The sequence below is a fragment of the Cyanistes caeruleus genome, chromosome Z (genome assembly GCF_971803275.1).
Source record: "Cyanistes caeruleus chromosome Z, bCyaCae1.hap1.1, whole genome shotgun sequence".
NCBI lineage: Eukaryota > Metazoa > Chordata > Aves > Passeriformes > Paridae > Cyanistes > Cyanistes caeruleus.
This window is the reverse complement of record NC_141732.1, coordinates 9,722,147-9,736,477: the sequence shown is the minus strand read 5'-3', so window position 1 is coordinate 9,736,477 and position 14,331 is coordinate 9,722,147. Positions and strand designations below refer to the sequence as shown.

The following is a 14,331-nucleotide window of genomic DNA, read 5'->3' as shown; positions in this document are numbered from 1 at the left end:
TTTTCCACTGCCTGTACCATAGCATGTATTCTGCTGGGTAGAGAAGGCAGTTCATGATATTTTTAGTATCATGAGGCACCATGACATGGGCGGTGAAGGTGGCTTCCAGTAGGTGTTTGAAAAAATGAGAGCCCTGGCCATGCTCTTCAGTGGCTTGGCACATCTCCTGTAACTCCCTGTAGTGTAGGATCTCCCATAAATTAGTGAGTGCCCCTGCCCCGTCCTTCTTATGTACCACAGGGAAAGCTAAGATCTTTTTGGACAGGGCTGAGTCCCCTGCCCGCGTGGCTTCCCTGTGTACCTCGGTGCAGTGGTCCTCATATTCAGATTCACTTTCACTTCCCCCCTCTGGGGAACTTACCACACCGGGTCCGGACAAAGTGCTGCGAGGGACATCCACACCCCGAGGTGATCCTCTGTGCGTGGAGGGTTGCTGCCTCGATCCCCAGGAGCACCACCAGACAAAAGTTGGTCTGCTACTACCGGGGTAGTTGCCGCCCAAAAGTCCACTGACGGGTGGGTGTCCATCCGACTCCTCCGTGAGGTCTCCAGCCAGAGGCCCCACGTCGGGCACCAACTGACGCTGCTCTTGGCCGCACCGGAGCTCCGGGCTAGCTCTACGGTGCCACTCTGGCACGGGCAGTCGCCAGGACTGGGGAACTGCAGGGGAAAAGTGATCCCACTGCAGAACCTTCAGAGCACCAAATCCTGCTGGGCTCTGCCAGATCAGGTGTCATGGGTGATGGCAAAAGGAAGGAGGAGACTCACTCAGCTGTACTTCCCAGGAACAGGTTTATTTGGGAGAGGGGATGAGCACAAAGGTTTGGGCTGGGAGAATTCAGGACCAAAGAGAGCCCCGAGGACCTCTGTGCACTGGGTTTTATCTCAGGGGCGGGCACAGTCCAGGGCCCAATGGGAGCTCGCAGAGGGAGGGGTAAGGGGAGGAGTTTACAATGTCAGGGACCAATGGGGATACAAAGAAGGCGGGAACATAACATAACGACCAATAACATGTCAAGGAAGGGATGATATACGTGGAAGGAGCTGGAAGGAGAGGTGGGGTTTACAATGATGGATGGAGAGACGGGGCAGGGTAAAGGTGATTGACGAGGAACGTTCAGGGAAACTGGGAGGGGTTTACATGACAGATAAATGGAACCAACCAAAGCAGTTAATGGGGGAGAACCAGGAACATACCAAACAGATGGAATACTAACAATTTTAACAGAACTGAATAAACATACCACAACGCCTGCCTCCCTTCCCGCCTTCCCTTCCCTTCCCTTCCCTTCCCTTCCCTTCCCTTCCCTTCCCTTCCCTTCCCTTCCCTTCCCTTCCCTTCCCTTCCCTTCCCTTCCCTTCCCTTCCCTTCCCTTCCCTTCCCTTCCCTTCCCTTCCCTTCCCTTCCCTTCCCTTCCCTTCCCTTCCCTTCCCTTCCCTTCCCTTCCCTTCCCTTCCCTTCCCTTCCCTTCCCTTCCCTTCCCTTCCCTTCCCTTCCCTTCCCTTCCCTTCCCTTCCCTTCCCTTCCCTTCCCTTCCCGCACCTTCCCTTCCCTTCCCGCACCTTCCCTTCCCGCACCTTCCCTTCCCGCACCTTCCCTTCCCTTCCCGCACCTTCCCGCACCTTCCCTCACCTCACCTTCCCTCACCTCACCTTCCCTCACCTCACCTTCTCTCACCTTCCCTTCCTTTTCCTCTATTCTATTCTATTCTATTCTATTCTATTCTATTCTATTCTATTCTATTCTATTCTATTCTATTCTATTCTATTCTATTCTATTCTATTCTATTCTATTCTATTCTATTCTATTCTTCCTTCTTTCAAAAATTACTTTTGCTAGAAACAGCTGATGGTTTAAAACTCTTAGAGAGGGGTGCTTTCAGGCATGTATGCAGACAGACATATGCAAAGGCAAGCCCAATTCAGATACTTAGAAGCAATAATGGGATTTATTCAAAAAGATCAAGATAGGCTAGTGTTTGAAGACTGCCTCTACTATTAGAGCCTAAGCAACTGAGGATACAGCTTTTCAATTTAAGAGGATGTTTTTTAGTATAATCCTACGGAATCACACAAACCCCCCCCACCCCCACCCCCGCCCCCGCCCCACCCCCACAGGCTGGCATAAAAAAAACAGGAGAAATGAGGTGCTAAATATTAAAATGACCCTCTGTGAATTCTCATCAAGGTGCATCAACTCATCATTCCATGGCAATCCAAGAAGTTTTGGCTGAAAATGTCCATCTAAATAGAGGACTGCTACTACTGTGCCAACATTTTACTTTGGTTTCTTTAGCTGAGGAACAAGTGGGAATTCTTTCTGAATATTTGCTTGGCTGACTGATGGTTACATTCCAGTAAAAACAAAATATAAAAGTCTATTAAATCTTTTCTAATGAATTTTTAATAGTTGCATAAGACCCCTCTGATGCAAGTGATGCATCTGTGCTATCATTTGATGAGACAAGACAAAGGACTCTGCATGATTCAATGTGAATCAAGCAAAAGCCATTTATTTTGCTTCCAAACATTGTTTATATTTACTTCCTCTCTTGGTCTACACAATCATGCATTGTTTAATTGGTTGGTCCACTTTGTCCACACATTTCTTGATTGGTAGGTCTACTTTGTCCACAAGGCAAGCATGTGTCTCTTAATCTAATTGGTAGATGCTGTAAGAGTCATTTTACTCAGTTTGACACCTCTTGGCTAGCAATTTTTCTGCTTCTTCTTTTTTCTTGCAACACCAGCTTTTTTATCCACAAAGATGACCTCATTCTTTAGTTCCAGAAGGTTAGGCTGGTTCCTTCTGTACATGTCTGTCACCCAGAGACTCAAAGCCTTCTCATAATGTTTTCATAGTTTTAGTTACTTTCCCATGAAAGTTTTATAAACATGGGTTGTTTATCACATTTCTTCTAAGAAATGTCTTTGGATGGACGTTTTGCATGACCAGTGTGCTTGAGAAGGTGGTAACTTGATTGTCTGATCCCTGGTCATTGTCGAGAATCTGTAAATACTGGAGTAAGAAAATAAGGTGGCCTTTTCCTGTTCTAACATTGAGAGACGTTCGTGTGAATAATTTCATGTCCTTTGGTGACACATGTCCATTTCCTGTAAATATGATCCTACAATTATTCATATTGTATTCAAAGGACTAAATAAACACATAAATAGAAAAATCTGTGGAGGTAAGCATTTAATATGTCATAACTTTCAAAATCCTCCTGTATCCAGACTATGCATTTTTTTAACTCAGGAAGCCAGACTGTAGCTTCTCATACTGTTGCTGCACCCAGACAGAGCTTACAGAATACTGTATCCAGACAACTGTATCAAGGTCTGCCACTCTTTTTCCAACCCTAGATTGCTATGCTTTATAATGAGAGAAAAAAATTTCCATGCCCAAGTTCATCCTTCATCACAGAGGATTTCAAAGAAAACTGTGGCAGGGTACTGAAAGGCAGACATGAAAATATGGTTCCTGTAAAAACATTTGTTATAGTTCATTTATTTAATTTTGTTAAGGATTTGTTAAAACTTGTTAGTACGTTCTTCTTTCCCCCTGTTGATAGTATTGGTTTGGCCCCAGTTGTCAGTTATGTAAACCCTTCCTATTTTCCCTGAATGTTCCCTGCCAGTCACCTTAGCCCTGCCCCTACCCCCCTATCCAACATTGTAAACCCCACCCCTTCTTCCAGAGCCTTCTGTATCAATCAATTATCCCTCGAGGCTGCACTGGTAAGTGTATCCTGCTCCCTCCCTCTGTGAATCCCTATTGGTCTGGAGTTTGTGATCCCCTCCCCTTACTCCTCCCCTTGGGATTCTCCATTGGTCTAGGGTTTGTACCCGCCCCTGGAGATCAGGCTGCCGCGGCGATGGAAAGGCCGGAGCGCCGCGCCTTCTCTGGAGAAGCAGCCCTGAAAAAGGCTGGGCCGAAGTGTGTGTGACTTTGGGCAGGCGAGTGATTCCAGCTCAGCTCAGCGGCGGCGGGCAGGCGACACGGGAAGCAGGGACGAGAAAGCTGGTCCAGCGTTCCGCCAAGCACAAACCTTTATTCAGGCAGAGCTTTGGCGAAGGGAGCCAGCAACAGCTAATCCACCGAACAGGGGAAAACCCGGGATATTTATAGGGAAGGAGAGGGGCAGGGGGAGCCCGGGATACCTGTATCGGGGTGGGACTGCAGGGGGGAACACCAATGAAGTGCAACAGTTCAATATAATTAACTCAAAGATCCCTGGGAGCGATACATTGTCTCTGAGTGAAAGGTGTCTTGCCTTCAGGGGAGATCCAGGATCACGGAGCCAGTGGATTCCCCGGCCCCCACATCAGGCCGTACTTGACTCCTTGCACAGCAATGCTCAGGGCTCTCTTGGACCTGATCCCTTCCAACGTGGGCCCCTTGTTTCCCTCACCTAATAAAACCATTGCTGGGAACTACAGTCCAGGAGAGACTCCTCTGCCTTTTTGTCTCCACACCTGACGCCATGCACCACAGAGCTTGGGGTGGCCCAAGACTCTGGAGGTTTCACTGAGGGAAAAGCCTACTCCCCAGTGATTCCCCACTCCCGGCGTTTGCCTGCGCCGGAGTGCAAAGACCACCATAGAGCCAACTGGAGCTCTGGTGAAGTGCAGCGTCAACATTCTACTGTAAACCATGAACTGTCATGCCTGTGTGCTTTCTTGATGTCTCCCATTTTCTCTGCAGAAATTTTGTCCAGTAGTTTTCAATAACTTTCTATTTTATTTTTTTTTTTCAGGTGTTTGGTATTCCTACATTAGAATACACATGAGTAGCTGCTTCAATTGGAGTTGCTGTTCTATGTTAGGAATGTCGTACAATTGCTTATTTCAGGATATTTCTGAACAAACAAGATACTATGTGTAGTTCACAGCAACACAAATATTTCTTAGAAGCATGAGAATTATTGTATGTATACGCTACAAGTGATTTACTTAAGTACAGAGGCCTCCCCAAACTCTGAAATTACAGCTCAAGAAGCTGTAAAAACACCAATAACAAATTCAGAGCTGCAAATGGAATCTCATCTCCAGAAAATTCAGATGGCTGTAAGTTTAGGAAAGCATATTGTGTTCCAGTTTAAAACACAGATAATGTAAATATAATCCCATGCAACACAAGAACAAGGAAGCATTCATTAAGTTTAATAAAGAAAATGTAGAAAATTTTAAACTAGTTAAAATAATTTTGCTGACACAGTGTAAAATTAGCCAAGGGATATTTCTGCAAGAAAGCATTACTTAAAATTTGTATTATTTAAAACTAATTAAATTTGAGTGATTAAAGTGATTAAGAACAAGTGCCTAGCGGAATATAAAGTTTACTTTGCAAATTATAGAGATAATGTCAACATCTAGGTTTACATTAGTATAAATAACAAATACATACCAACAATTATGGAAGGAATTATTATAAATGTATATCCAGAATTTTACATTTCAAAGTATTTTTAAACAATTAAGAAGACCATTTCTTCATGACTGGATTATTTCTTGCCCTTGTACTCCAGAGTACTTTCCCAAGGTCCTTTTATTCCTGCTGCTTTAGCAAAGACTTAATAAGATTTAAGTTTTTTCTTCATTCACTACAGCAATTTCTATGTAACAAAACATTAATTTCTGTATTAAAATCAATTAAATAGTCCTGCAAATACATAAAGATTCTAAACTAGATTAATATTTTTTGTTTTCCTTTCTTACAGCTAAAATCACTTCCTTTGCATGGCACTAGGACTTCGCCTACTGAGCTTCTAAACAAACTATCTCCTGTTTCATACCCTTTTACACCTCCAAAACAAAGCAAAACAAAAATGTAACAAATCAAATATGGTTTTATTCCAGGTCACATTATCTACATAATCCATTTAGATTCTAAAACACAACTGTAAGATATAAAATATTGCTCTGATGGTCCTCATTTGAGCTGGACATTTAAACCAGTTATGAAAGAATAACAATATTTAAATGATTGTTTTATTGATAACATGTGGTTGCTATTTATAGCAATTAATAACTGGTTAATAAATGTATGTTTTATATTGGAATAGAATAGAATAGAATAGAATAGAATAGAATAGAATAGAATAGAATAGAATAGAATAGAATAGAATAGAATAGAATAGAATAGAATAGAATTTTCAGTTGTAAGGGACATAAAATTATCATCCAGTCCTGTTGCCTGACCCCTTCAGGCTTGACCAACAGGTAAAGTGTGTTATGAAGGGCATTGCACAAATACCTGTTGAACTATGGATTAGAGAGTCAGCTGTGTTCCTATCATCCAAACCTCCTAAAATACCTGTTGATATGGTTTAGCGAAAGCTGAGCCCTACAGGATAACTAACAAAAACTCCCAAGGCAACCATAACAAATTAAAGTTTCATTAAAGATTCAGAATAGTCTACATGTATTTGTATCTCACATTAATAGATCAGGTTATACACAGGCTATTAAGTATGAGAAAATTCTTGTATGCAATCTCTCTATCTCTTAAATGACTTTCTAAATAAAAGCTCTTTGTGATTTGAATTCCTAGCAAGGTCTCTGATTAATTCAATTCATTTGGCAGTGATATGTTGAATCAAAGAATAGACCCTAGCAAACGGTGTAAAAACCACATATTAAAAAGCCAACAAAACACCCCCGCACAAAGCCCTCCAAAATTCGACATAAAGCTGCTGCACAAACAGGAACTGTAGATCTGAGGTTCTCTTAATCAATATACATCCTGTTAATCCATCAATACAGCACACATTAGGATTACAATTCAAAGAACTTTAGTCAGGAAAATCTTCTTAATCAGGAAAGCACTCAAAGAGATGCAGAAGGCCTATGCACAGACAAGTCAAAGGTTCCATTATGGTTGTGGAAATCTCATCCTACAACCTCCCATCCTAAATGACAGTATTTTTAAATAGAAGCAGAGAACTTTTTCTGTCCTGAACAAAAGAACGTTAAAAGACAACTAATTACTTTTACGCCTTTTTTTTCATCTACTGTAGCAGCTACAGCTGTTGCTTCAAACTTGCTACATCCTAAGCATGCAACACCCTTTGAAACTAGTCATGGAAGAGCCAAAAAAATGGGTGAAATAAGAGCTTGTATCCAGGCAAGACTGCTCTCCTCTTCCAAATGTCTCAGGTGTGTCAATGTTATACTGTAACACAGTAAAATAGTGACACTGCATCCTGTAGATGAAACACTGAAAGAAATTAAAACTGCCACAGTGACTGATTTGGTTTGCCAGCCAAAAAAAGTGAAGAGATTCTAGCATTAATTTATATAGCAAAATGTTTCATCCACTAGTTTCAAAAGTCTGTATTTTGGTCATTTATAGTAAGTGAGTCAGCTTAATTAGAAGCCCTAACAGCTGTTCCAAAATGGATAACTTCTGCTTTTCAGAATAGATTTTTTTTTTTCTTTTTCACCAAAGCCCAAGTATCTAAAGCAATTCTGTCATCACTCTCTGGGGCTGACTGAAGTACAGCATGTATGTCTATGTGTATGTGTTGTATCTCCAAATTTTGGCACGAAGTCAAATTTGTCAGGTCTGTGAGCGTGAACATCTTTAACATCCTTTATTTGACAGAGTGAAGTGCAGGGTGAAGAGCTGTTAGAGTCCAAGGTGGGCTCTCCCACCAGTGCAGAGGAAAGCTGGAGGGAAGGTCTTGCTCCTGTAGTTCCCCTGGGGGACATTTCCAGATCTGGGTTTACCACTGGTGCCACAGCTGTGCAACAGCTGGTCTGAGCACAGTCCTGGACCTTCCCCTGGCTGGCCCAGAAGCTGGACCCTTGGGATGAACTTCCCATCTCAGCCTCACTCTGGGCTATGTCTGACTGGCATCGTTGCTCTTGATTTTAATTCTGAACTCTGTGATTTTGTCAGTGAGGCCACTGCTCCCAGCTGACTTGCTGTCACACTTGGCTCCTGGCTTGCCTTCCTTCCCAGAGCAGTCGAGCCTTGCTGGGCCCAATGCAACTCCCGAGAAACTGATTTGTCAAAAAGAAGCAATTTTGGAGTTTAAAGCTAGCAATTGTTTCTTGAAAGAGGGATCTCAAAGCCTGAGAGATATGCTACAACTTTAATACATTAGGACCCAGGTAAGTTGAGAGGTCTGCCATGCTGTCATTATTGGTATCATGGTAATGATTAAATTTAAAAATAAATCCTGGCCTTGTCAAGGACAGATGGACAAAATTTGGAAAGCTCCTCAAAAGCTCAACAAAAGAGTCTTCTGAATTTGCTTGTGTAAGGATTTCTGCTGCTCAGAGAAAGTAAAGATTACTATTCCAAGTTTGGGGAAGATAAAGATTGCCTTTCTCAAGCAGCCATAATGAAGAACATTCCTGTGTCTCAGGATCTCCAGTCTTGAGCCTGGCCTTTTAGCAAAAACCATCATGGAAAGTGAGTTTGTTTTAATTTATTGATCTGACAGATGTATTTATAAGTATTGAACTAAATTATACTTTTAGGTGCAGACATACAAGTTCAAGAATAGACAACATTGATGCATTTCTACTTCTGACTGCATTTCTGGCAAAGGCAAGTCTGTATTCATGTAATTGACAGTAAAGTTTGAACTACTGTACTTCTTTCCAAGTTTCAAATTTCCCTTTCAGCCTATTTTTTTACACACTTGAATATACAAATACGCAAGCCACTCCCTTCTCTTCCCTCCTGAAATAATGGAATATCTTACTTGAGAGAAGGGGGACTAAAGTATTAAGACACTCTTTCATTTACCAGATGCTATGGGTGAAGAAGACTTGATCCTAAAATGGGAAGAAAATAACTGTGTAAGTTGTTTAGCTGCTACAAGCATATCTTTCAAACTCTCCTATGCTATATTTATACAGAAAGCACTACAAAATGTCTCATATTTTAAAACTGCCTGTTTTGTTTTGTTAGCTTCTTTTGTTTTTTTTTAATCTCCCTGTGAGGATATGTGTTTATGTTCACAGAGAATTGATTTTTAATTTTTTTTTCTTATGAGTCAACTGGGATTTTTTCCATCTTCAGCTACTGAAGTTGAAGAATCCCCATCCAGCACACTTACACCACTTTGTAGTGCTTGGGCTGTGAATCTATTTCTCACTTCTTCATTGAATTACTGAATCTAGGTGATATTAAGAACTTATAAAGCATGTCTGCAATTATAGGTAGAAAAAGAAGTTGTGGATTAGCAAAGGGGAATAAAGTTATTTTAGAAGATAAATGCACATGTGGTGATCTGACCTGTAGGTACTGTGCTTAAGGCTTTCCAAAAGGCTCAAGAGAGGGGTGTGTGTGTCCCCCCTCCCAAAAGAGTAGATTATATTTAGATTTTGTTCTCTTATACCTTTTAGTATCTTTTTCTTCAAACTCAAGACTATGAAGTCTGAATCTTCACAAGTTGCTCTCTGCAGGCAGTGTTATAGTAAGTTTTCATGTGAATGGCTAAGAAGGAGTCTAGGTGTCTTACTATAATTACACATCCTGAAATAACGGAGCCTCAGCTCATACCACCCTTGAGAAACTAGGACTGCTGCCTAACACTGATAACATTGCTGCACAGAAAACACCACAGAGTCATCCCTCCCTAACACTGCACAGCACAAATGTGTGAGATACTCTGGCTGAAGTCATAGACAAAACCTGCACTTGTTTTGGAAAGAAGAATTTTTATCCCTTTAATTAAGATAAGCTTAAGAAGGGCAAATATTGTTGCAATGAAAACTAATTTATGAAAAGAGTAAAATCTGTCAGTTCTAAGATATAGCTTCATTGAAAAGCTAACTGATCAAAAAATTGACACCACCTACCTATTAGAAAGTTAAAATATTCAAATTCCATGGTTAAATATATCATATATGCAGTTTTGTTTCCTAATTAATCCGATTCTTTGTCTGCCTGCCTCAGAGTTTTTTTCAAAGCAGTGAATAGAACAGGCTTCATTGTGAAAACACACAGTCCACAGTCCATGTGAAATAACTCCTCTGTTTGTTCAGCATCAGTTCTTTCATCCACAGGAGGCCTGACCCGTCAGTTCTTCTCTTCATTGCACAACAGATTTAAGTATGGTACAAACAACATAATTAACAGAGGAACTGAAAATTCCGAATGGAAACTTTTCAGATTAAATAAGATGGCATAAAGCATTTGCTAGAGTTTGATTTTTCACCAACCAGAACCTAGGAGTTATTATAGGAATTATCTTGCTACTTATCTTCATTCTGCTTCAGTAACAGCACCTGCAAGATCTTATTGATGTAACTAGCAAACCAGATGGCAACTTTGCTCAATTTTGGGGGAAAAAAGTGTTTTATTTTTTTATACAGTCATTGTGTCAGACGACTGGAGAATATTAAATTGGATGTCCGTATTGACCTATATTAAGCCACTTCATTATGTTTGTTGATAATCTACTATGCTATTGATTGCTACATTCTCCCTGTCCTCTAGAATCTGTTGGCTGTGTTCATTTCTTTTATGTGTAAAACATCAGGAGATCATTGGCAGAATCTAAAAGTTATGCATGGCTCCTGCAACCTTCACAGATCATGCTGGGAAAGCCAAGTCTGTTTTATTTATTCTGTTACATGCTTCAAGCTAATTTGTTTCCTGGCAAAGTAGCATATATAAACAGTCTGAATTTTCTTTATCTATTGAGCTCATAATCTTCCCCAGCCAGTCAGATTGCTTATTCAAACTCAGTCAGTTAATAACTATACAAAACACAATTATCTGACTTGAAACAATTGCTGTAATGTGCAAAATTATGCCCAACTTTCTTCATCCTTTTTTACTGTTTCTGTAGGTTTTCAAATATACTGTGTTGATTTTACCAGTAAGAGTCTCTTAATGTATCACCCAGGAAATAAACAGTGAAAGGACGTTTTCACTGCAGCAACATCTCATCTAATTTTAAAGAGAAAAAGTCTGCCAACAACCATTCTATAGTTTTATGAGCATGTAAGTTTAGGTATTCCACATACTGTGTATGTAGGTATGGAAAATCTACCAGAGAGGGCTGGTTGAGAAATTGTACCACAGGACATGTTTAAAGAATCAGAATCCAGACCTTCGTGACCCAGAGATTACATTAAGGAATGAGGTCCAATAATACTGTCCATATGTAAACAGAAAATAAATATGGTGGAAGTAGTCTGGCTCTGTGCCTCAAGAAATAGGCTTTAAGGAGAAACCATTAACAAATCACACAGAAAGCTGGTTCACAGAATTTCCCAAATCTTATCTCTTATGTTAAAATGGACAATATAATGACATTATTATATGTAGATGATCTACAGATTTTAGGACCTTATTGTTCAAAGTGAACAGTTGCACAGTGCTACAGTGAATACAGAAAACAGTGACACCTGCTATTACAAGGAGAGTTAGAATAAAATACAATGAAGTCTCTCACAACACTCGCAGACATCAACAATTAAATCTGGAGTGTCATTCATTAGAGCAGTATTTAACGGGAGAAATCCGGGAGATGTATTCTGCTTGCAAAGACCCCTTGGAATTCCTTTCAGCAATAGCTTATACAGCTAAAAAAAGTGAGTAAACACTCTGAATGGTTTGCAAACCAATGTGTATTTCCAGCTTTTAGGAGCCTTCTTATACAAAATTTTAAAATAACTATATGCTGTTGAAACAGAAAAAAATTAGATGCCGGAATTCCAAAATGAAATTTCTCAGCTTTGCCTTATGAAGCAGTCACCTTATATTATACATATCTAAATGCTTTTTTTTTTCTAAATAGAGACCATTCTGTGGAGTCATTAATTCTGAAAAATTGATATTTTAAGAAGAGAGATAGAGAGATAATTTTCAAGCACCTCTGCCTTGCATTTCCTTTGCCTATATGAATATGCAAACATCATAGCACAATGTGAATACTTATTAGCTATTATTACCTGCTTTATGTTTTCTGTTGTTTCAGACAAAAGGAAACATAAATGTTTGTTCCAGTCCTGAAGAGCTTGCAGTGTAAAGGTGAGAAGCCAAGACAGGACCATTCTTACACTACAAGAGAGGAATGTCAGCTGGCAATTGGCCACATACGCTCAGCATAAAATTTTAGAAATGGAAGTGTTTTTTTCAAAGGATTCAGTATGCAATGCATTCCTACAACTTAACACTAATAGTCAGCTAGCCTCCTGTGCACTTCACTCCAAATTGCAGCCAATTATTGTGCTGAAAGTCTAGCCCCCCACACTTAGAAGAGAAATCTATAGAGGATCAGGAATTGCACTGCTGTCTAATGGCCTGTTAGAAAGCTATGTCAAGGTTTCCAGCAGTCTCCATATGCGCTTTATCCTTGCCATTAACAAGAATGAATGTTAATACTAAAGGATAAATCTAAGGATCTGACACAGCCTATGGACTATCACAATGCTCCAAAGCACCCAGCTATTAAATAAGACAAAACTGTGAGGTTCTGGTCACAGATGAAGATGCTTGGTAGCAGATTTAGGTTTTTAGTCCTCAAGCTGCAGGGGTGTGGGCTGCCTCTGAGGCCAATTCTCAGGGCCGGTGGCGTGGCCACAGTTAAATGGTTGACATTGTCAGCTCCAGGAGGAAACCACCACAGTCTGGAGAACATAGCCTGGTTGCGGCTGACAGGAGGAAAAGACGGCCAGCTCTTGCTGAGCTCCCAGCCAGCAGCACCTATTTTGGTGCCTCAGCCTCGCGCTGCAGCTGCTGCCAAAGATGTGTTTCCAGCCGAGTACTCTTGAGAGCCTGCCGCCCTCGGGCTGGGGCCCCACCTGCAGCAGGGATATCCTTCCCTCTGCCAGGTGAGGAAAGGAAAAGCGTGTGCCCGGGGGCGCGGGCAGCAGCCGCAGTCGGTATCCATGAATTCCCTGGATGCTCCCGGCCTGCAGTGCCGCCGCACGGCCGCCAGGCGGAGCCGCCCCCAGCCCCACCCAGCGGGGAGCGGGCAGCCTTCATTAAATCATTAACGGGACAGGTAAGTGAAGGGGTGACCGCTGGCCAGATAAATAAATAAACAGACAGACAGAGAAGGGTCGAACTCTCTTTTGTAAACCTGCTCCCTTCCTTCTTGCCTTGGTGAAGTTTTTCTTGCTCTCAGACAAGTCCCTGTTGTGTTTCTGGAAATGATGATTTGGACACAATGACAGGAAAAATGAGCTGTTTAAAGGAGAAAATTGTGTTCCCGGGCTCCGCCGTGGCAGGACATCACACCCAGGGACACTTCACAGGCACAAGTGGAGGAGTGGTGGAAGGTGTGGGGCAGTACATATTCAGACCTTATACAAATTCTTTTGGTGATAGTGTTTGATAAAGCTTATTTACCGTTCCAGTTTCTTCAGGGATGGGATTTTGGAAGCTTAATTTAATCAATATTTTTCAGAATACAGAAATTATCCAAAGTGTTATGGCATAAGCATCTTAATATGCTGCAATTTCATGACACCATGGTGATTTGTCTGCCTTTTTTTTTTTTTTTAATGTCCAGAGAGGATACAAGTACCATAGCTGACAGCCAACTTGTGGTACGTCACAACATAAAGAGGATTATACATACAGATTACAGCTCTTAGAGTACCATAGAAATATCTAACACAAGCAGTTTACATTGGAACTGCTGTTGAAGAACTGTTTTGATAAGTCTGTGACACAGACAAGGGCTCATATCTGCGGGAGATGAAACACAACGTGGAAAGGAAGCCCACAAAGGGTTTGGCTGTATGGATATGCATATTGCTGAGCCAGCAAAAGCAGTAACAATAGTGCATGATGTCATTTCTTATCTCTAGGGCCTTTGTGATAATCCACTGCTGCTGTTGCCATGGGAGCTTGGCATATGCTTAAAATCCATAAAGGCAACTTTCCATGAGGTCAACAGACATTGGCTGACAGGCCAAAAAGTTAGTATGCTGACAAGTCTGCAAATTAGGAAATTGGAAATAAGAACCTAGGACATCCAAGATGGAAGAAAAGCTCCTGTAGAAAGACTGGTGAGGAGTTTGTTTAAAAACAAATAAACTGTCTGTTGGTGTTTTTTAATGCAGAGCAAGGTTTGTGTGAAATTCTTCAGCTGAGTGAATATCATTGCAGCAGTAGCACAGTTTCAATCCCCTAAAAAATGAGAAAGGGCTAGAAATCATTTGTGTGTTAGTAGGACTCTAGCAGTCCTTTCTGATTTCCTGACTTCCAGAACATTTGACAGAGCAGGATGCAAGTACATGGTGAAAACCTCTGTACACAGAAGTGTGAAGGCTGCTGTGTAAATACACTAACATTAGTGTCACTTGGGACAGAGCCCATTTTCTTCACAGTAACTGCTACAATAATGT

General features: G+C 41.2%; 1 long non-coding RNA gene across 1 annotated transcript; it reads left to right on the top strand.

Moving 5' to 3' along the window:
- Positions 1-3,629: 3,629 nt before the first annotated feature.
- On the top strand, positions 3,630-6,549 carry LOC147648089 (uncharacterized). Its single transcript, XR_015280556.1, has 2 exons — positions 3,630-3,741; positions 3,841-6,549. It is a non-coding gene; the product is annotated as an uncharacterized LOC147648089 (long non-coding RNA).
- The last annotated feature ends 7,782 nt before the right edge of the window (positions 6,550-14,331 follow it).